Genomic DNA, 19,561 nt, shown 5'->3' on the forward strand with positions numbered 1-19,561 from the left:
TGTGTTGCTTTTACTCTGCTGAGTGCTACAGATACAGATATTAAAAATAGAAACTTCTACTCAAATTTTCTTCCCAACTTAGGAAATATCTGACCATGTGTCTGATATTTATTGGATCACTAGTTAGATTTTGAGAATTTCTCACCCACTCTGGAGATGTTATTATAGTCTTCCATTTTACAGATGATACTAATGGATTTTATGGTGACTAAAAATTTTGTCTGGTCTCATGGCACTACCAAACAGTAAAATCAAGGCACAATCTACCAATTCTTAGAATTCATGCTCTGTCTACAATACCCAAATGAATCTTACAGGGACTGAGTCATTGCTTTATCATGTTAGAAATTGGGATTTATGTATTAGGTACTTAAGAAAAACATCCCTTTCCTTCAGTCTCTGCTCCATATTTTGACTCCATATTTCCTCCTGTGGGTATTTTTGTTCCACCTTCTAAGAAGTTCTGAAGTATTCACATTTTGGTCTTTTTTCTTCTTGAGCTTCATGTGGTTTGTGAATGCTATCTTGGGTTATCCGAGTATTTGGGCTAATAGACACTTATCAGTGAGTGTATACAATGTGTGTTCTTTTGTGATTTGGTCACCGCACTCAGGATGATATTTTCCAGTTCCATCCATGTGTCCAAGAAGTTCACAAAGTTATTGTTTTTAATAACTGAGTAGTATTTCATTGTGTAGATGTACCACATTTTCTGTATCCATTCTCTGTTGAAGGACATCTGGGGTCTTTCCAGCTTCTGGCTATTATAAATAAGGCTGCTATAAACATAGTGGACATGTGTCTTTGTTGTATGTTGGAGCACCTTTTGGTATATGCCCAGGAGTAGTATAGCTGGGTCCTCAGGTAGTACTATGTTTAATTTTCTGAGGAACCACGAGACTGATTTACAGAATGGTTGTACCAGTCTGCAATCCCACCAACAATGGAGGGGTGTTCCTCTTTCTCCACATCCTCTTAAGCATCTGCTCTCACCTGAGTTTTTGATCTTAGTCATTCTGACTGGTGTGAGGTAGAATCTGAGTTGTTTTGATTTGCATTTCCCTGATGACTAAGGAGGTTGAACATTTCTTTTGGTGCTTCTTGGCCATCCCATATTACAGACACCAAACCCGGACAAATATTGTTGATGCCAAGAAGTACATGCTGACATGAGCCTGATATAACTGTCTCATGACAGGCTCTGACAGAGCTTGACAGATACAAAGGCAGATGCAGGCAGCCAACTGTTGAACTGAGAACGGGGACTCCCAGTGGAGAAGTTAGAGAAAGGACTGAAGGAGCTGAAGGGGTTAAAAAACCCATAAGAAGAACAAACATATCAGCCAGACACCCCAGAGCTCTCAGGGATTAAATCGCCACCACAAGAGAACACAGGAATCACCTGTGACTCCATCTGTATATATAAGAGAGTGTGGCCTTGTTGGGCATCAGTGGGAGGAGAGGCTCTTGGTCCTGTGAAGGCTTGATGCTCCAGTGTAGGGGAATGTCAGGGCAGGGATGCGAGCGGGAGTGGGTGAGTGGGTGAAGGAGCATGTCACAGAAGCAGGTTGGGTTTGGCATAGTGGATTTTCTGGAGGGGAAACCTGGAAAGGGGTAACATTTAAAATGTAAAAATAAATAAATAAATAAATAAATAAATAAATAAATAAATAAATAAATTTCAATTAAAAAATGAAAACGACAAAAAGAAATACTTCCCTTGAACAAACACATTCTTTCAACAGTAATACTAACTGATTTTATGTCAACCAGTATCTAAATATATCTTTATTCTATATTATCTTTTAAGCTTTATTTATTTTAAAACATAACATAGCACTTATGTTTTCTTCGACTTTAACACAAGTTTGCTAGCCATTTTTCACAATAAAAACTTGCATGAGAAGCAAAAGCAACAGCAGAACATGAAAGTGATTAATTTGATAGAGATATGTGTGTGTTTAGCATAAGATTCCAGCTCCTGCTGCTTCACAGGGATTTCTAGTGAACACTGCAGAATTCTGACAATCCAAAGTCTATGATTGTGGTAATGGTATAATCATTATTTCTCTATAAGAAATACTTTATTACCAAAAAGCCTAAAGTAATATTAAATTACCAATAAATGTGAACAAGTGCAGTGAATTGTTCTAGAAATGGGAGAGAAAACGTAATTAAAACCTGAGGCTTGAACGATGTCTCAACATTTAAGAGCACTGCCTGTTCTAAAGGTCCTGAGTTCAATTCCCAGCAACCACTGGATAGCTCACAACCGTCTGTAATGGTATGTAACATTATTTTTTGGTCAGTCTGAAATTAGCTAAAGTGTATTCATATGCATAAAATAAATAAATCTCAAAATAATAATAAATCAAAACCAGTATAGGAAGTAGCTGGTAACAAATGGAAGAGAGTCAGATTACATAGTTTCGATACAATGCTAACAATTCACATGTGACAGTTTCACAAAATAGACAGCACAAGTGATCTAGCCACCAATCCCAATTCTTTATAATAAAAAAAAACATATTATGAAGTGTGCAGTTTTGGTGGTTAATATTTTAAAATTAGTCAGCCATAGCTATTTAGCCTGAAATGTATGAACAAGCCAGGATCTCATGTGCCAATGAGATCGTGTTAGGGAATAAATTCAAGAACCCAGGAGCCAAGCCCATTCCTTTACAACATTTGCTCCTAGGGGAACTGACAGGATCCCACCAGAGTTAGACAAATCCCTTAGATTGGCACTGTACACAGCAACCTCACTACCGTTTGTCTCACCCAGCCTACCAAAGCTTCCACATAAAGCTCTCTTGGCAGAGTAACTATGGGGGTGGGCACACAAAAATTATACCCATAGCATTTTTTGCTTAAGGTAAAAATGGAGAGAATTCACTACATTGAAAATGACACAGCTGCTTACTTGAAACAATTTGATGCAACCCGTTTAAAAATCAATTTGTATCTTTTAGCTCCAGAATATTTCTACTCACTTTAGTTTAATACATTTCCTTTTAGACTTACTGACAAACTTAATGTTCTGGGTAAAAACTGTTATGAAAGAATTGTAAAAAGGGAAGCCACATCAAGGTATGTGAAACTGATATTGTAATTCATATATGATAATATTAGGAAATAGCTAAAATACAATTTTCTCATTATTTTGTCACAGTTCTCTCACAGTTAATGAGTGTGTGGGAAGCTTAGGGCAGCATAATTGATACAACAGAACAGCCTAGTACGTCTGGGTCTTATAAGGAAAGAGATAAAAAATATGCAATAATTTTCCTAGACTCAGATTTGTCTTATGAGTAGAGACTATGATATAGTTCCTGAAAAAGACTTTAATAATTAACCTAATAACTGATATTAGCAGACTCTAAGCAAATGCCACATGCACACAAGAACACCTGAGATCAGACATGGGTCTCTGAAGTCATAGTTGCTGAACAATGTTTGCAAGGCACAGCGAGAAATCATTATATAATCTATCAATTTGAAATCTGCATTAGATAGGAGGACCATTTTCCAATACTGCATAATACCTTGGCTTTCTAGATATACAGAACACTAAGAAGAGTTAGTTTCTTAATTTCTTTCTGTTTCTGGAAGTGTTCATGGGCTTTCAGGTGTCCTGGTCATTGATATTGCAGGGAGAGGATGCCATGAGCCTTCCGTCATGTCTGGAAGGTCGCCCCTGTCCTTGCCAAACCCAGGTATTTTATATATATCTTCTCTCCCATGGTCTCTTCACGTGATGGGTACTGACATAAGGCTCACTGTGTGCCATCTAGCAGCAATAGGCAGAGACCTTTGAGGCTTATGAGAGGGAGAATGAAGCAGGGCTCTGCCTTGAGAAATTGGTCTTTATGACTTACCTGTGCAGTTATCTCAGAAGCCCCAGTCGTAACCTCCTGTGGAACAGCCTTTCTTGTTGTCCATGGCTGCTATAGAAGAGAAATCTCAAGAAGCCTTTGTGGTAGGAAAAGGCTACCTGACTACCCCTTCTTGCCTCTTAGGTGTTTATGAACACTAGAGGGCAAGGAAGTAGGCAAAAAGTCTACCATGCAAAGTGAACCTGGAGATGTAGCCTACTTAGATCACCAAGAATCAGCCTTTTACTCTTTTTGGTAATTGCTTGAGCTATGAGAGACTCAAGCATACAAAATACTAGCACCTCTTGTCCTATGCCCATGACCATCTGCTACTGCCGGGAATAACTATAGTGAAAAGAGATTTTGTATTGAATTTGTTGTTAATTTTTTGCTGCTTCCTCAAGAACTGTGCAGTAAACCTTATGGATTAATAAAAAGGGAAGTAGCAAGGAAATGCATACTTAGACAATATAAAGATAGATTCATGCATATATGCATGGATAGATGAATTATGAGAAGAAATTTATCAGCAGAATTGACACATAAACTAATTGAGACTATGCATTCCCATATCATACATGAAATCATATGCTAACTGGAAACACTGGAATGTTGGTAGTAATGTGGTTGTGTCCAGGTCTCAAGGTGTACAGACAAGGAAAGCTTATGAGGTAACTCCTAGTCAAAGATGAAAGAATGAAAAACCCAAATCAATGTCTTCTGGTCAACTGCTTTGGAGTCCAAGGTCAGATTTTCTGCAATTATGAGACCCAAGGACAGAAGGCAGTCCTAGGTTCCAGGATAAAGAGAGACAGAAAACTTCCTTTGCAGAGCCTTTTACTTTTAGTCTGAGATACATTGAATCAAAGGAATCATCCACCAATTTCTTTTGGGAATACCTTTTCAGACACAACCAAAAAAAAATGCTTATAGTTTTCTAATGAAGGGAGAGCAGCACCTGAAATTAACCATCACAAATGACTGGAGATATACGCTTCAATAATTCTCTACCATGCTCTCTTCCTGGCTCTTTTAAACTTTAAATGAACTCTCTTGATGTTCACCCATCAGAGAAATAAAGAGAAATCAAATGAGAGTGTAGGAATATATTGTAAATGGGTCAGTCTATTCCTCACTTCAAAATTGAAGAAATCATTGCCACAGGAGACTTGGAAGCCCTATCTCTTTGCAATGTTCTGTGTTTCTATTGACATTATCCCAAACAACAGTATTTGTCCTTTTGTCTCAATTTCTTAAATTTTCATCATCAGATATAATTACAATTTGTTTTTTATAAAGATTTTGCCCATTTATTTATTTACCTATCTATCTATCTATCTATCTATCTATCTATCTATCTATCTATCTATCTATCTATCTATCTTCACTTTACTTCCCTATTACAGCCACTCTCCATTCTACTTTTCCAGTCTTACCCATACAAATCCCTCTGCTCACTGAGCTCCACTTCTCTTTGAAGAAAGGGAGGCCTTCTTGGGTACCATGCAATCCTGGGACATACAGTCCTCACAATGCTAGATACATCCTCTTGCACTAAGGCCCACCAGGCAGTCCAGGTAGGGAAAGGGGAGTCAATGAGAGGGAACAGTGTAAGAGACAGTCCTGCTCCACTTGTTAGGGGACCAACATGAAGACCAAGCTGCATGTTTGCTAAATATGCACAGGGGGTCTAGTGTGAGCTCCTGCATGCCCCCTGGTTGGTGGCCCAGGCTCTGTGAAATCACATTGATCCTCTGTTAGTTAGTTGACTCTGGTTCTTCTTGTGCTGTTCCTGACTCCTCCAATTTGCTCACTACTATCCCCCACACTTCAGAAGTCTCCCTGAATGGCTTGGTAAAAAGAGAATAGCTGCTGTTTGCAGCAATAAAATCGCACTTGGTTCTGCTTGGAAAAAAATTTACTAAAGGTGCAACATATCTTTGTTTACACAGTGTGCGTGCACTTTGGTTACAAAGACAGCAGTTGCAAGCAGGAACATTAGTAATTGTACCCTACTAGGTAGCTCTAGGTAGAAGAGATAAAGGCATGTTTACATTAGTGATGATAAAAACATGCAATTATATGACACCTCACATTTTGTTGTGTATACGTTTTCTGCTATATTAGGACAAGCTTTATGAAACAAGCAAGATCCACAAAACAATATTTAGTTTTGTATGCTGCATGATTCTCCTGCTGAAAATAAAATTTGTCTTAATTTTTATAAAGCTGCACTACCTAGCTTCTCATTTATTTCATAATTCCTATTCCTTGTAAAAAACTGTGATTTTAAAAATTATTTTTTCATCTTTGTTAACCTTTGAGCATTTCTTTTTTTTGTGCTTTTTTTATTATTATTATTAACTTGAGTATTTCTTATATACATTTCTAAAGTGTTATTCCTTTCGGTTTCCGGCAAACATCCCCCCCCCCCCTCCCCCTTCCTTATGGGTGTTCCCTCCCAACCCCTCCCCCCATTGCTGCCCCTCTCCCCCAACAGTCTAGTTCACTAGGGGTTCAGTCTTAGCAGGACCCAGGCTTCCCCCTTCCACTGGTGCTCTTACTAGGATATTCATTGCAACCCTCTGAGGTCAGAGTCCAGGGTCAGTCCATGTATAGTCTTTGGGTAGTGGCTTAGTCCCTGGAAGCTCTGGTTGGTTGGCATTGCTGTACATATGGGGGTCCCTCCTTCAAGCTCTTCCAGTTCTTTTCTCTGATTCCTTCAACAGGGGTCCTGTTCTCAGTTCAGTGGTTTCCTGCTGGCATACGCCTCTGTATTTGCTGTATTCTGGCTGTGTTCTCAGGAGCCATCTGCATTCACATTTTGATCATCCGTCTGAGTTTCATTTGTTCTAGGCATCTAGGGTAATTCAAGCATTTGGGCTAATAGCCACTTATCAATGAGTACATACCATGTATGTCTTTCTGTGATTGGGTTAGCTCACCAGGATGATAGTTTCAGTTCCAACCATTTGCCTCAATTTCACAAAGTCATTGTTCTTTTTGATAGCTGAGTAATATTCCATTGTGTAGATGTACCACATTTTCTGTATCCATTCCTCTGTTGAAGGGCATCTGGGTTCTTTCCAGCTTCTGGCTATTATAAATAAGGCTACGATGAACATAGTGGGCACGTGTCTTTTTATATGTTGGGGCATCTTTTGGGTATATGCCCAGGAGAGGTATAGCTGGATCCTCAGGCAGTTCAATGTCCAATTTTCTGAGGAACCTCCAGACTGATTTCCAGAATGGTTGTAGCAGTCTGCAACCCCACCAACAATGGAGGAGTGTTCCTTTCTCCACATCCTCACCAGCATTTGCTGTCACCTGAGTTTTTGATCTTAGCCATTCTCACTGGTGTGAGGTGAAATCTCAGGTTTGTTTTGATTTGCATTTCCCTTATGACTAACGATGTTGAACATTTCTTTAGGTGTTTCTCAGCCATTCGGCATTCCTCAGCTGTGAATTCTCTGTTTAGCTCTGAACCCCATTTTTTAATAGGGTTATTTGTCTCCCTGCTGTCTAACTTCTTCAGTTCTTTGTATATTTTGGATATAAGCCCTCTATCTGTTGTAGGATTGGTAAAGATCTTTTCCCAATCTGTTGGTTGCCGTTTTGTCCTAACCACAGTGTCCTTTGCCTTACAGAAGCTTTGCAGTTTTATGAGATCCAATTTGTCGATTCTTGATCTTAGAGCATAAGCCATGGGTGTTTTGTTCAGGAAATTTTTCCAGTGCCCATGTGTTCCAAATGCTTCCCTAGTTTTTTCTTCTATTAGTTTGAGGTATCTGGTTTGATGTGGAGGTCCTTGATCCACTTGGACTTAAGCTTTTGTACAGGGTGATAAGCATGGATCGATCTGCATTCTTCATGTTGACCTCCAGTTGAACCAGCACCATTTGCTGAAAATGCTATCTTTTTCCATTGGATGGTTTGGCTCCTTTGTCAAAAATCAAGTGCCCATAGGTGTGGGGTTCATTTCTGGGTCTTCAATTCTGTTCCATTGGTCTATCTGTCTGTCTCTGTACCAATACCATGCAGTTTTATCACTATTGCTCTGTAATACTGCTTGAGTTCTGGGATAGTGATTCCCCCTGAAGTCCTTTTATTGTTGAGGATAGCTTTAGCTATCCTGGGTTTTTTGTTATTCCAGATGAATTTGCAAATTGTTCTGTCTAACTCTTTGAAGAATTGGATTGGTATTTTGATGGGGATTGCATTGAATCTGTAGATCGCTTTTGGTAAAATGGCCATTTTTTACTATATTAATCCTGCCAATCCATGAGCATGGAGATCTTTCCATCTTCTGAGATCTTCTTCAATTTCTTTCTTCAGAGTCTTGAAGTTCTTATTGTACAGATCTTTCCCTTGCTTGGTTAAAGTCACACCGAGGTACTTTATATTATTTGGATCTATTATGAAGGGTGTCATTTCCCTAATTTCTTTCTCGGCCTGTTTCTCTTTTGTGTAGAGGAAGGCTACTGATTTATTTGAGTTAATTTTATACCCAGCCACTTTGCTGAAGTTGTTTATCAGTTTTAGTAGTTCTCTGGTGGAACTTTTGGGATCACTTAAATATACTATCATATCATCTGCAAATAGTGATATTTTGACTTCTTCTTTTCCGATCTGTATCTGCTTGATCTCCTTTTGTTGTCTGATTGCTCTGGCTAAAACTTCAAGAACTATATTGAATAAGTAGGAGAGAGTGGGCAGCCTTGTCTAGTCCCTGATTTTAGTGGGATTGCTTCAAGTTTCTCTCCATTTAGTTTAATGTTAGCAACTGGTTTTGCTGTATATGGCTTTTTTACTATGTTTAGGTATGGGCCTTGAATTCCTATTCTTTCCAGGACTTTTATCATGAAGGGGTGTTGAATTTTGTCAAATGCTTTCTCAGCATCTAATGAAATGATCATGTGGTTTTGTTCTTTCAGTTTGTTTATATAATGGATCACGTTGATGGTTTTCCGTATATTAAACCATCCCTGCATGCCTGGGATGAAGCCTACTTGATCATGGTGGATGATTGTTTTGATGTGCTCTTGGATTCGGTTTGCCAGAATTTTATTGAGTATTTTTGCATCGATATTCATAAGGGAAATTGGTCTGAAGTTCTCTTTCTTTGTTGGGTCTTTGTGTGGTTTAGGTATAAGAGTAATTGTGGCTTCATAGAAGGAATTCGGTAGTGCTCCATCTGTTTCAATTTTGTGGAATAGTTTGGATAATATTGGTATGAGGGTCTTCTATGAAGGTCTGATAGAATTCTGCACTAAACCCGTCTGGACCTGGGCTCTTTTTGTTGGGGAGACCTTTAATGACTTCTTCTATTTCCTTAGGAGTTATGGGGTTGTTTAACTGGTTTATCTGTTCTGATTTAACTTCGGTACCTGGTATCTGTCTAGGAAATTGTCCATTTCCTGCAGATTTTCAAGTTTTGTTGAATATAGGCTTTTATAGTAAGATCTGATGATTTTTGAATTTCCTCTGAATCTGTAGTTATGTCTCCCTTTTCATTTCTGATTTTGTTAATTTGGACACACTCTCTGTGTCCTCTCGTTAGTCTGGCTAAGGGTTTATCTATCTTGTTGATTTTCTCAAAGAACCAACTTTTGGTTCTGTTGATTCTTTCTATGGTCCTTTTTTTTGTTTCTACTTGGTTGATTTCAGCTCTGAGTTTGATTATTTCCTGCCTTCTACTCCTCCTGGGTGTATTTGCTTCTTTTTTGTTCTAGAGCTTTTAGGTGTGCTGTCAAGCTGCTGACATATGCTCTTTCCTGTTTCTTTCTGCAGGCACTCAGCGCTATGAGTTTTCCTCTTAGCACAGCTTTCATTGTGTCCCATAAGTTTGGGTATGTTGTATCTTCATTTTCATTAAATTCTAAAAAGTGTTTAATTTCTTTCTTTATTTCTTCCTTGACCAGGTTATCATTGAGTAGAGCATTGTTCAATTTCCACGTATATGTGGGCATTCTTCCCTTATTGTTATTGAAGACCAGTTTTAGGCCGTGGTGGTCTGATAGCGCGCATGGGATTATTTCTATCTTTCTGTACCTGTTGAGGCCCGTTTTTTGACCAATTATATGGTCAATTTTGGAGAAAATACCATGAGGAGCTGAGAAGAAGGTATATCCTTTTGCTTTAGGATAGAATGTTCTATAAATATCCGTTAAGTCCATTTGGCTCATGACTTCTCTTAGTCTTTCTACGTCTCTGTTTAATTTCTGTTTCCATGATCTGTCCATTGATGAGAGTGGGGTGTTGAAATCTCCTACTATTATTGTGTGAGGTGTAATGTGTGTTTTGAGCTTTAGCAAGGTTTCTTTTACGTATGTAGGTGCCCTTGTATTTGGGGCATAGATATTTAGGATTGAGAGTTCATCTTGGTGGATTTTTCCTTTGATGAATATGAAGTGTCCTTCCTTATCTTTTTTGATGACTTTTAGTTGAAAATTGACTTTATTGATATTAGAATGGCTACTCCAGCTTGCTTCTTCCGACCATTTGCTTGGAAAGTTGTTTCCCAGCCTTTCACTCTGAGGTAGTGTCTGTCTTTGTCTCTGAGGTGTGTTTCCTGTAGGCAGCAGAATGCAGGGTCCTCGTTCGTATCCAGTTTGTTAATCTATGTCTTTTTATTGGGAGTTGAGGCCATTGATGTTGAGAGATATTAAGGAATAGTGATTATTGCTTCCTGTTGTATTCATATTTGGATGTGAGGTTATGTTTGTGTGCTTTTCTTCTCTTTGTTTTGTTGCCAAGACGATTAGTTTCTTGCTTCTTCTAGGGTATAGCTTGCCTCCTTATGTTGGGCTTTACCATTTTATTATCCTTTGTAGTGCTGGATTTGTAGAAAGATATTGTGTAAATTTGGTTTTGTCATGGAATATCTTGGTTTCTCCATCTATGTTGATTGAGAGTTTTGCAGGATACAGTAACCTGGTCTGGCATTTGTGTTCTCTTAGGGTCTGTATGACATCAGTCCAGGATCTTCTGGCCTTCATAGTTTCTGCCGAAAAGTCTGGTGTGATTCTGATAGGTCTGCCTTTATATGTTACTTGACCTTTTTCCCTTATTGCTTTTAATATTCTTTCTTTATTTTATGCGTTTGGTGTTTTGACTATTATGTGACGGGAGGTGTTTCTTTTCTGGTCCAATCTATTTGGAGTTCTGTAGGCTTCTTGTATGCCTATGGGTATCTGTTTTTTAGGTTAGGAAGTTTTCTTCTATGATTTTGTTGAAGATATTTACTGGTCCTTTGAGCTGAGGAGTCTTCACTCTCTTCTATACCTATTATCCTTAGGTTTGATCTTCTCATTGAGTCCTGGATTTCCTGTATGTTTTGGACCAGTAGCTTTTTCCGCTTTACATTATCTTTGACAGTTGAGTCAATGATTTCTATGGAATCTTCTGCTCCTGAGATTCTCTCTTCCATCTCTTGTATTCTGTTGGTGATGCTTGTATCTACAGCTCCTTGTCTCTTCTTTTGGTTTTCTATATCCAGGGTTGTTTCCATGTGTTCTTTCTTGATTGCTTCTATTTCTATTTTTAATTCCTTCAACTGTTTGATTGTGTTTTCCTGGAATTCTTTCAGGGATTTTTGTGATTCCTCTCTATGGGCTTCTACTTGTTTATTTATGTTTTCCTGGAATTCTTTTAGGAATTTTTGCGATTCCTCTCTGTAGGCTTCTACTTGTTTGTTTATGTTTTCCTGTGTTTCTCTAAGGGAGTTCTTCATGTCTTTCTTGAAGTCCTCCAACATCATGATCAAATATGATTTTGAGACTAGATCTTGCTTTTCTGGTGTGTTTGGATATTCTGTGTTTGCTTTGGTGGGAGAATTGGGCTCCGATGATGCCATGTAGTCTTGGTTTCTGTTGCTTGGGTTCCTGCGCTTGCCTCTCGCCATCAGATTATCTCTAGTGTTACTTTGTTCTGCTATTTCTGACAGTGGCTAGACTGTCTTATAAGCCTGTGTTTCAGGAGTGCTGTAGACCTGTTTTCCTGTTTTCTTTCAGCCAGTTATGGGGACAGAGTGTTCTGCTTTCGGGCGCGTAGTTTTTCTTCTCTACAGGTCTTCAGCTGTTCCTGTGAGCCTGTCTTGAGTTCACCAGGCAAGTCGTTTGTAGCAGAAAAGTTTGTCTTACCTGTGGTCCCCAGGCTCAAGCTTGTTAGGGGTGTTGCCTATGAGCTCTCCACGCCTCAGCAGCCCAGGAAGATCTGCTTGCCGCCCTTCCGGGAGGTTTGGTGCACCAGGGTTCCAGATAGCTTTTGTTTTCCTCTGGGGTCAGTACTGTGTGCAGCGTGCAGTCTCTTCTGGTTTCCCAGGCGTGTCCGCCTCTCTGAAGGTTTAGCTCTCCCTCCCACGGGATTTGGGTGCAGAGAACTGTTTATCCGGTCGGTCCCTTCAGGTTCGGAAGTCTAAGACGCAGTGGATCTGCTGCGCCTGGGCCCTCCTCTGCCGGGTACCCAGAGGCCGTATACAGTTTCCTCCTGGGCCAGGGATGAGGGCAGGGGTGGGCAGCGTTGGTGGTCTCCTCCGCTCTGCTGCCTCAGGAGAGCCTGCCCGACCAGGCGGCAGAACTCCCCCCCAGGGGGCCTGGGAGCAGAGAGGCTGCTGAAGGCAGGGGATCCTCCGCTGGTCCGGGACTCTGGCCAAACACCGGAAGTGTCCGGCCCCAGAGGAACTCCGCCTCTGTGTGACCCGAGATCACCAGGCAAGTCGTTTGTAGCAGAAAAGTTTGTCTTACCTGTGGTCCCCAGGCTCAAGCTTGTTCGTGGGGTGTTGCCTATGAGCTCTCCACGGCCTCAGCCGAGTATTTCTTATTTACATTTCAGTTCTTATTCCCCTTCCCGGTTTCCGGGTCAACATCTCCCTAACCCTTCCCCCTCCCTTTCTATATGGGTGTTCCCCATCACCGCTCTCCCCTCAACAATCACATTCACTGGGGGTTCAGTCTTGGCAGGACCAAGGGCTGCCCCTTCCACTGGTGATCTTACTAGGCTATTCATTGCTACCTATGAGGTTGGAGCCCAGGGTCATTCCATGTATAGTCTTTGGGTAGTGGCTTAGTCCCTGGAAGCTCTGGTTGGTTGGCATTGTTGTTCATATGGGGTCTCAAGCCCCTTCAAGCTCTTTCAGTTCTTTCTCTGATTCGTTTCATGGGGTCTCGTTCTCAGTTCAGTGGTTTAATGATGGCATTCGCTGATGTATTAGCTGTATTCTGGCTGTGTCTCTCAGGAGAGATCTACATCCGGTTAAATTATTTTTTAATTATGCTATTTCCATTGTAAATCAAAACTAGTCAATTACATTTAAATTTACTTAAAAATTAATTTTAAAAGTCATATTTTCCACTTAAGAATAATTGCAAAAGTTGCTAATCTAAATCAAAGCCATCAAAGATCTCAGAATTTTATTGATCACAAGAATGTTATTATTTTCAAAAAATTTCAAAAGAATTAATGTTTTGCCACGTGCCTTCAAAAAGTCTAATGCAGACCTCCTTAAATGAATTTGATAGTTTGAAGCTTATTATAAGACTGTTATGAATGTGAAGAATACATGCATTAGTTTATCTAAACATAGATACTTAAATATGTATTTCTGAAGCTCTATACAGACTTTAAAATATATATACATAGGACCACTAGCATAACTGAAAATTCTAGAAATGCATTTGTTATTAAAATAATTTCCAAAATTATATGGATAAAATACGGAGAGACTCAAAATGTAATTTTATAGAGGATACTGGATAGCTAGGAGAGGTCACTCGAATTTTCCATTATTGAATTTAAATTATGCTTTGTCTAATTTATAAATAATAAACATATTTATCTTTGAGAGTACCCAAATGAATAACTCTTTGTTATTCATTTGTGCTTTGGAATTTGATTGATGAAAGGCTTATTCATAAGAAATGTCACTCCCCAGAAATCAACTAACCTAGAACCTTGGGGTTGTCAGAAACTGAATCATCAACAAAAAAACTGTGCTTATATGTAGCAAATGTGCTTGACACATGTGGGTCCTGAACAAGTGCAGTGAGGTCTGCACCAAAAGCTTTTGTCTGCCCACAGGATGGGTTCTACCTGCTGGGCTGCTGTGTCTGGCATCAGTGAGAGAGAAAGTGCCTAGCCTCACAGAGACTTGAAGTGACAGGTGGGGGTGGGGACACCGAGGGAGGGGCCTACCATCCCAGAAGACAAGAGGGTTGAGGGATGAAGGATTGTGGGAAGAGGTGACCAGGAGCTGGGCAGTGAACAGGATATAAAGTAAATAAGTAAAAAACAAAATGAAAGACCCAAAATTAAATTAAAAAGAAAAATCTCAACATTGAGGTTATTTGTAGTGATAGTCAAACATTAATCTAGAAGACAAAAATGGGACTGATAGAGTATCAATAATAATTTTGGAAAGCATCAAATGTCTAACACATTTTTCAACAGGGGAAGTTGCCTATATTTCTACATGTCCTCATAGTCTTTTATGTATTTCCTGAACGGTAGTTAAAATCTTCAAACTACCCCTGTAGCATTGACATTATATTTGTTATATAATCCTTACCTTCTACAGTCTTTTATTTTAAGAATGTTGTAAGTAAAAGGGATTTGTTCAACTCCGAGTCATGTTTGTTGAACTAACACTAACAAATCCAGATTTATTTTTCCCTTAGCTACATGGACTCTAGTAAGTTTAGATAGCATTTACTAATGAAGGATCATAACCAGTACTAAGATAGAACTGAGAACTGGGGATCAATGCAAATTTCACAGAAAATATATGGGGTACGGAAGATGAATAAAAGCAACTTAGAATACTCAAAAACAACACTAATAAAGTGTAGTTGGGTTTTCTATTCACTATGAGAGTCCAGATGGTCACTTGCTGCCTCTTAAGTTTGGTGTCTAAGTTATGGTTTCTATTACTAGACTAAAACCCCATGAACTAAAATGAGTTGGAAACGAAAGGGTTTATTTCAGCCCCTAATCCCACATTACAATCTATCATCAAGGGAAGCCAAGACAAAGTTGAGGTAGGAACTAAAGTGATAGTGCTACTTACTAGCTTGCTCCCCATGATATAATCAACTTTCTTTTTTTTTTTATAGCATCTAGAATCTCTAGCACAGAAGTAGCACCCCTAAAAGTGATCCGGGTCCTCTCACAGTACTCACCAATCAAATGGCTGCACCACAGTCTCCCCTTAATAGTGACCTGGAGCTGGCATTTATTTACTCAGTTGGGATTCTTTCTACCAAAGTGACTCGACTTGTGTGGAGTTGATATAAAACAGCCAGCACAGTTGGGATATTTGGAGAGTGCAGCAAGAGAAATTTTAAGGGCTCCATTTGTAGGTAGAGTGGACTGATGATCATATAATCCTGATGGGTGAGATGGTTTGTATCTTAAATGTGCACATGTCAGTGGTTGGAGAAAAGAAATATTTACAATCTGAGGCCACTGGAATCTAGGAAATGATACTCTAACAAACAGAAGATAAGCTGTTTCTTTTCTATAGGAAATCGATATATTATTCCCAGCATTAACTAACTAATTAAAAAAATAATGGTAGGGATGAGTTCAAGGAGAAAAGCTTGATGTGTAAGGCATTGCAAGTAAATTGCCCTTTCAATGTTCTCTTTTGTAAAACTGAAACAAAATAACTGTTGAATTTTAGATGCCAACAGCTCTCAGGGTAGAGAGGGAAAATGTCCAAGATTCATTTCAAACTTTACCAAAAAAGAAAAGAAGATGGTGTTAGATTTTACAGTTATTGGAAAATATCACTGGTGTGAGGTTAGACAGCTCTCTTGGCTTCCTTCCCTTGTGTTTTAGCCTTGAAAAATCTGCCATTGATAGATTTGCTACAACTCGATTTTCGGTCCTTTCTTTTTTATCATTTATCTCTATTTCAGTAACTCCTATTTTCTATATACTTACATTTATCCGAGTATGCTTTTTTTTCTAAGTTATAACTAGTATTTCAACAGCCAAATCCGTTTAAAAATATTTATGTAGCAGAGAATGGCCTTGTTGGGCACCAATGGGAGGAGAAGCCTTTGGTCCTGCCAAGGCTCAATTCTCCATTGGAGGAGAATGTCAGAGCGGGGAGGCGGGCAGGAATGGGTGGGTAGGGGAATACCCTCATAGAAGAAGGGGGAGGGAGGGTGGGATAGGGGGGTTATGGACGGTAAACGGGGAAAGGGGATATTATTTGAAATGTAAATAAAAAATATCCAATAAAAAAGAAATAAACACCCATTATTGCAAAAAAAAAGGTGTATCTAATGCTATAGGACACATTATATAGTATGTATTGAATAAACTAATAAAAACTATTAAATTTGAAATACTATATTACACTAATCATGTGAAGTAAAAAATCAGTGAATAAGATTATTCATGAATTTATCAAAGAACTTTGTAGGGAATCAAAGAAACTTGAAGGGCAAAAAAAATGTTTTATTTGTGCATGTGAAACTCACTAGTCATTGAGAAAGGCACGAAATGTATCAAGCTGACTCAGAATAATATCAATTCTATGTTTTGAGGTTAAAGAAAAGTACTTTCAATGTTGGCAGGATTTCTTTTCCTTGCTTTAAAACAAGCAAATAGATGAAAAAATGCACCCAAAGAACCAATTTCTTTTTAGTAACTACTTACTTAAAGATTAGGGGTTTCTTTTCTAGAGTGTCTTGTGTTTCTAATCAATTAGCATCCCTCTTAGATTCTTTATTTTGAAAATATCTTTTTTACAAGTTGTGAGGATAAGTTTCAACAATTTTATCAACAAATGGGGGTAAGAGTACCACTAACCAGGCAGCAAACACCAGCTGATATGAGGCCCCAACAATATACAGCAGAGGACTTCTGGGTCTGGCCTCACTCAGGGAAGGTTCTCCTAGCCCTCAAGAGACTTGAGGCACCAGGGAGGGTGGAGGTATGGTGGGATGGGGAGACATCCGCTTGGAGCTGGCAGCTAGTCAGAGGACCAGGAGTGCGATAACATATGGAACTGTAAAAAATAAAATTAAAGAATAAAATAATAAACAAACAAACAAATAAATAAATAAGAAATTGGTGTAAAGATGCATGGTAACTACCAAAATCAAAATATTCTTGTTCCTCTATGATTGTTATGATAAAGGCCTCAGGACCTAACAAGCTGGTCAGCAAGCCATTTTGCCCTATTATCTTGCACGTTAGCCCTGGATTTTGTACTTAAAAGCATCTTCTCAAGAGTTAGTATAATAAAAACAAACATAATAAGAAAAGTTCTCAAAACCAAATAAGAATCAACCTACCGATCTCAGAGTACAGCACCGTGCTGTATAATCTGCCCCACTTTAGCACCAAAGCAATTTAATTTACTTTTTTTAATGAACACGTCACCAAATTCTCGGGTACAAAGATTAACCTATACTATTTGATTACATTGTGATTAAAATCAAACTTTATTTTCAAAAAATGACGTTGCAAAATGAGGAGACTTACTGAGTTGATCTAGTAACATATCTAGAGTATATAGCACAGGGCTTAAAACAAGCATTAGGAGGGAGAAGATAGAGGGGTTTCAAAATGATCTTATGTATCCCAATGACTGCTTTCTTGAGAGGCAATGTAGCAAAATAGGGAAGAATACAAAACCACTCTGCTTCTGGTCATTCTTGATTATTTCCTTCCTGCTGTGACCTTGGCCATATCTTTTACTTGCCATGTGCACCCTTTTAATTTTCTATGAAGGTATTAGCACTGTCTTGGGTTTTTATGAGGATATTATGAATGGTGTGCTCTCTTTGGTATGAGAAATTGCTAAGCATTTTAGGAACCCATCCATTATTAGTACTGAAATATGATTTTTTAAATGCTCAGTAAATATCCCTCATAAGTCATAACTGTTTCTTTTATTATTCTTATTTTAAAGGTGAAAACAAAGCTTCATGATTTTCTCTTTCTAAAGACCACAGAGTATAATAAAACTTAAAAGATTTCATAATGTTCTGAAAATGTCATTTTATCTTCCCAGCGCCTTTGAAATCTGGTACTTTAAGCACATCCTTTTTGTATTAAAGATACTTAACCCTAAAGAAAATATGAAAGAGGAGGGAAAATAGTCTATATTTGATAAAATACAGTGTATTTCAAAATAGGTCTCCAATAGTCAAAAAACACTCTTGTCTGTACTAGTAAACCGGGTACCTTCTGTACAGTGTAAAATCGTGCCCATAACGTTTTCTATTTAGTATCAACAACTTATAAGCATATTGCACCAAAAATTTTATCTAGTTATAAATATTTTCCAACTATCTGCTCCTTTATTACATTTTTACTAACCAACAGTTCCTCTTCTCCTATTGCAGGAGTCACGCTTAAACAGTGCAGTGACATTTACAGTTTAGAAAGCATATAAGGTAACATGAATCTGATTGGGGGTGGAAAGTGCAAATGGAGCCACAGAACAAGCATGATACAGCCAAGTTCAAAATGCTCTCAGCATTGCTCAAGATATTCCACGGTAGGAGGGAAAAAGCAACATATTGCATTCATACACTCTTGAGCATGAAAATGCCACAGCCTTTTCATAGGCAGCAGATGTTGAATTACAGGAGTATGTATTGTTCATATGTTATTTATATCTTCCAAGTTCGTTTGACATTACAGAAACAATGTGCCTTGAATTCATGAACTATATTGGCAGCATTTATTTGCTATTTAAAGTTGTGTATATGTTTTTCTTTTTCAAATTCCTGTCAGAAAGACAAGTAGTTGTAAGTTCATCTACATATCCTTTTAACACCAAGACGCTATGCCAAAAGAAGAAAAATTAGCAGAATGGAATTTGTTCATATTTGTGCCTCCATACTATCATTTCTCTGATTCGTGTGGTCTCAAATAGGAGAATTTAGTTCAGCTGCTTTGAAATGGAGTGACCACATTTATAACAGCATGCAGAAGAGAAATTCAAGGACACAGAAATTGCTGAAAGATAAAAATGAATAAATTCAATCCTCTCCATTTTAGGACCATACATGACATTTTAGTGTGCTAACTCATAACGCCGTTCCCTTTACAGAGCTCAAAATATGGGTTAGTTTTACTAAATAATTTTGAATATATACTTACATTTAAACTGTACAGCTGTACACATACAAATTGTGAAAATTAATTGATAGTAATTAGTAAAATCTCCCTCTTTCATACATATTTTTCAAAATTTTTTCATCTAATTTTTGTAATTAGATAAGATGTTCCAAAATCATAGGCTGGAAGAATTTTAATGAGTTGATTCATAGGAGCAAAACATACAGAAAATAGCCCAGAAAAAATATAGAGAGCTCTGCAGTTGTGAAGATGTGGGATTGTGTGTGTGTGTGTATTTGTGTTTTCATAATCATATGTAGTGTATATTCATATGGATTGTTATTGATATACAGAACTCATTAGTTGAATTAAAGTAATCTTGCCACCACTAAACTTAGTTTTAAAAGATTCACAGTTTAGTGCCAACTTCCATTGCTACAAACTGATAATTTCATCATATTGCTATTAATTTCAACATTTCAGCTTCAAAACAACATTATACATTCTATTGAGAATATAAATTCCTTTAATCTAGTCAATTATATTTGAGGCATTCTTCCAGACAATGAAGAAATAAAAAATAAAATTAATTTATATATAATTCA

The 19,561-nt window shown here is 38.1% G+C and overlaps 1 non-coding gene across 1 annotated transcript; it reads left to right on the forward strand.

Moving 5' to 3' along the window:
- The first annotated feature begins 3,597 nt into the window (after window positions 1-3,597).
- On the forward strand, window positions 3,598-3,730 carry LOC116899790. The gene has a single exon (XR_004387796.1). It is a non-coding gene; the product is annotated as a small nucleolar RNA SNORA71 (small nucleolar RNA).
- Window positions 3,731-19,561: the final 15,831 nt, after the last annotated feature.

The sequence above is a fragment of the Rattus rattus genome, chromosome 4 (assembly GCF_011064425.1).
Source record: "Rattus rattus isolate New Zealand chromosome 4, Rrattus_CSIRO_v1, whole genome shotgun sequence".
Taxonomy (NCBI): Eukaryota; Metazoa; Chordata; class Mammalia; order Rodentia; family Muridae; genus Rattus; species Rattus rattus.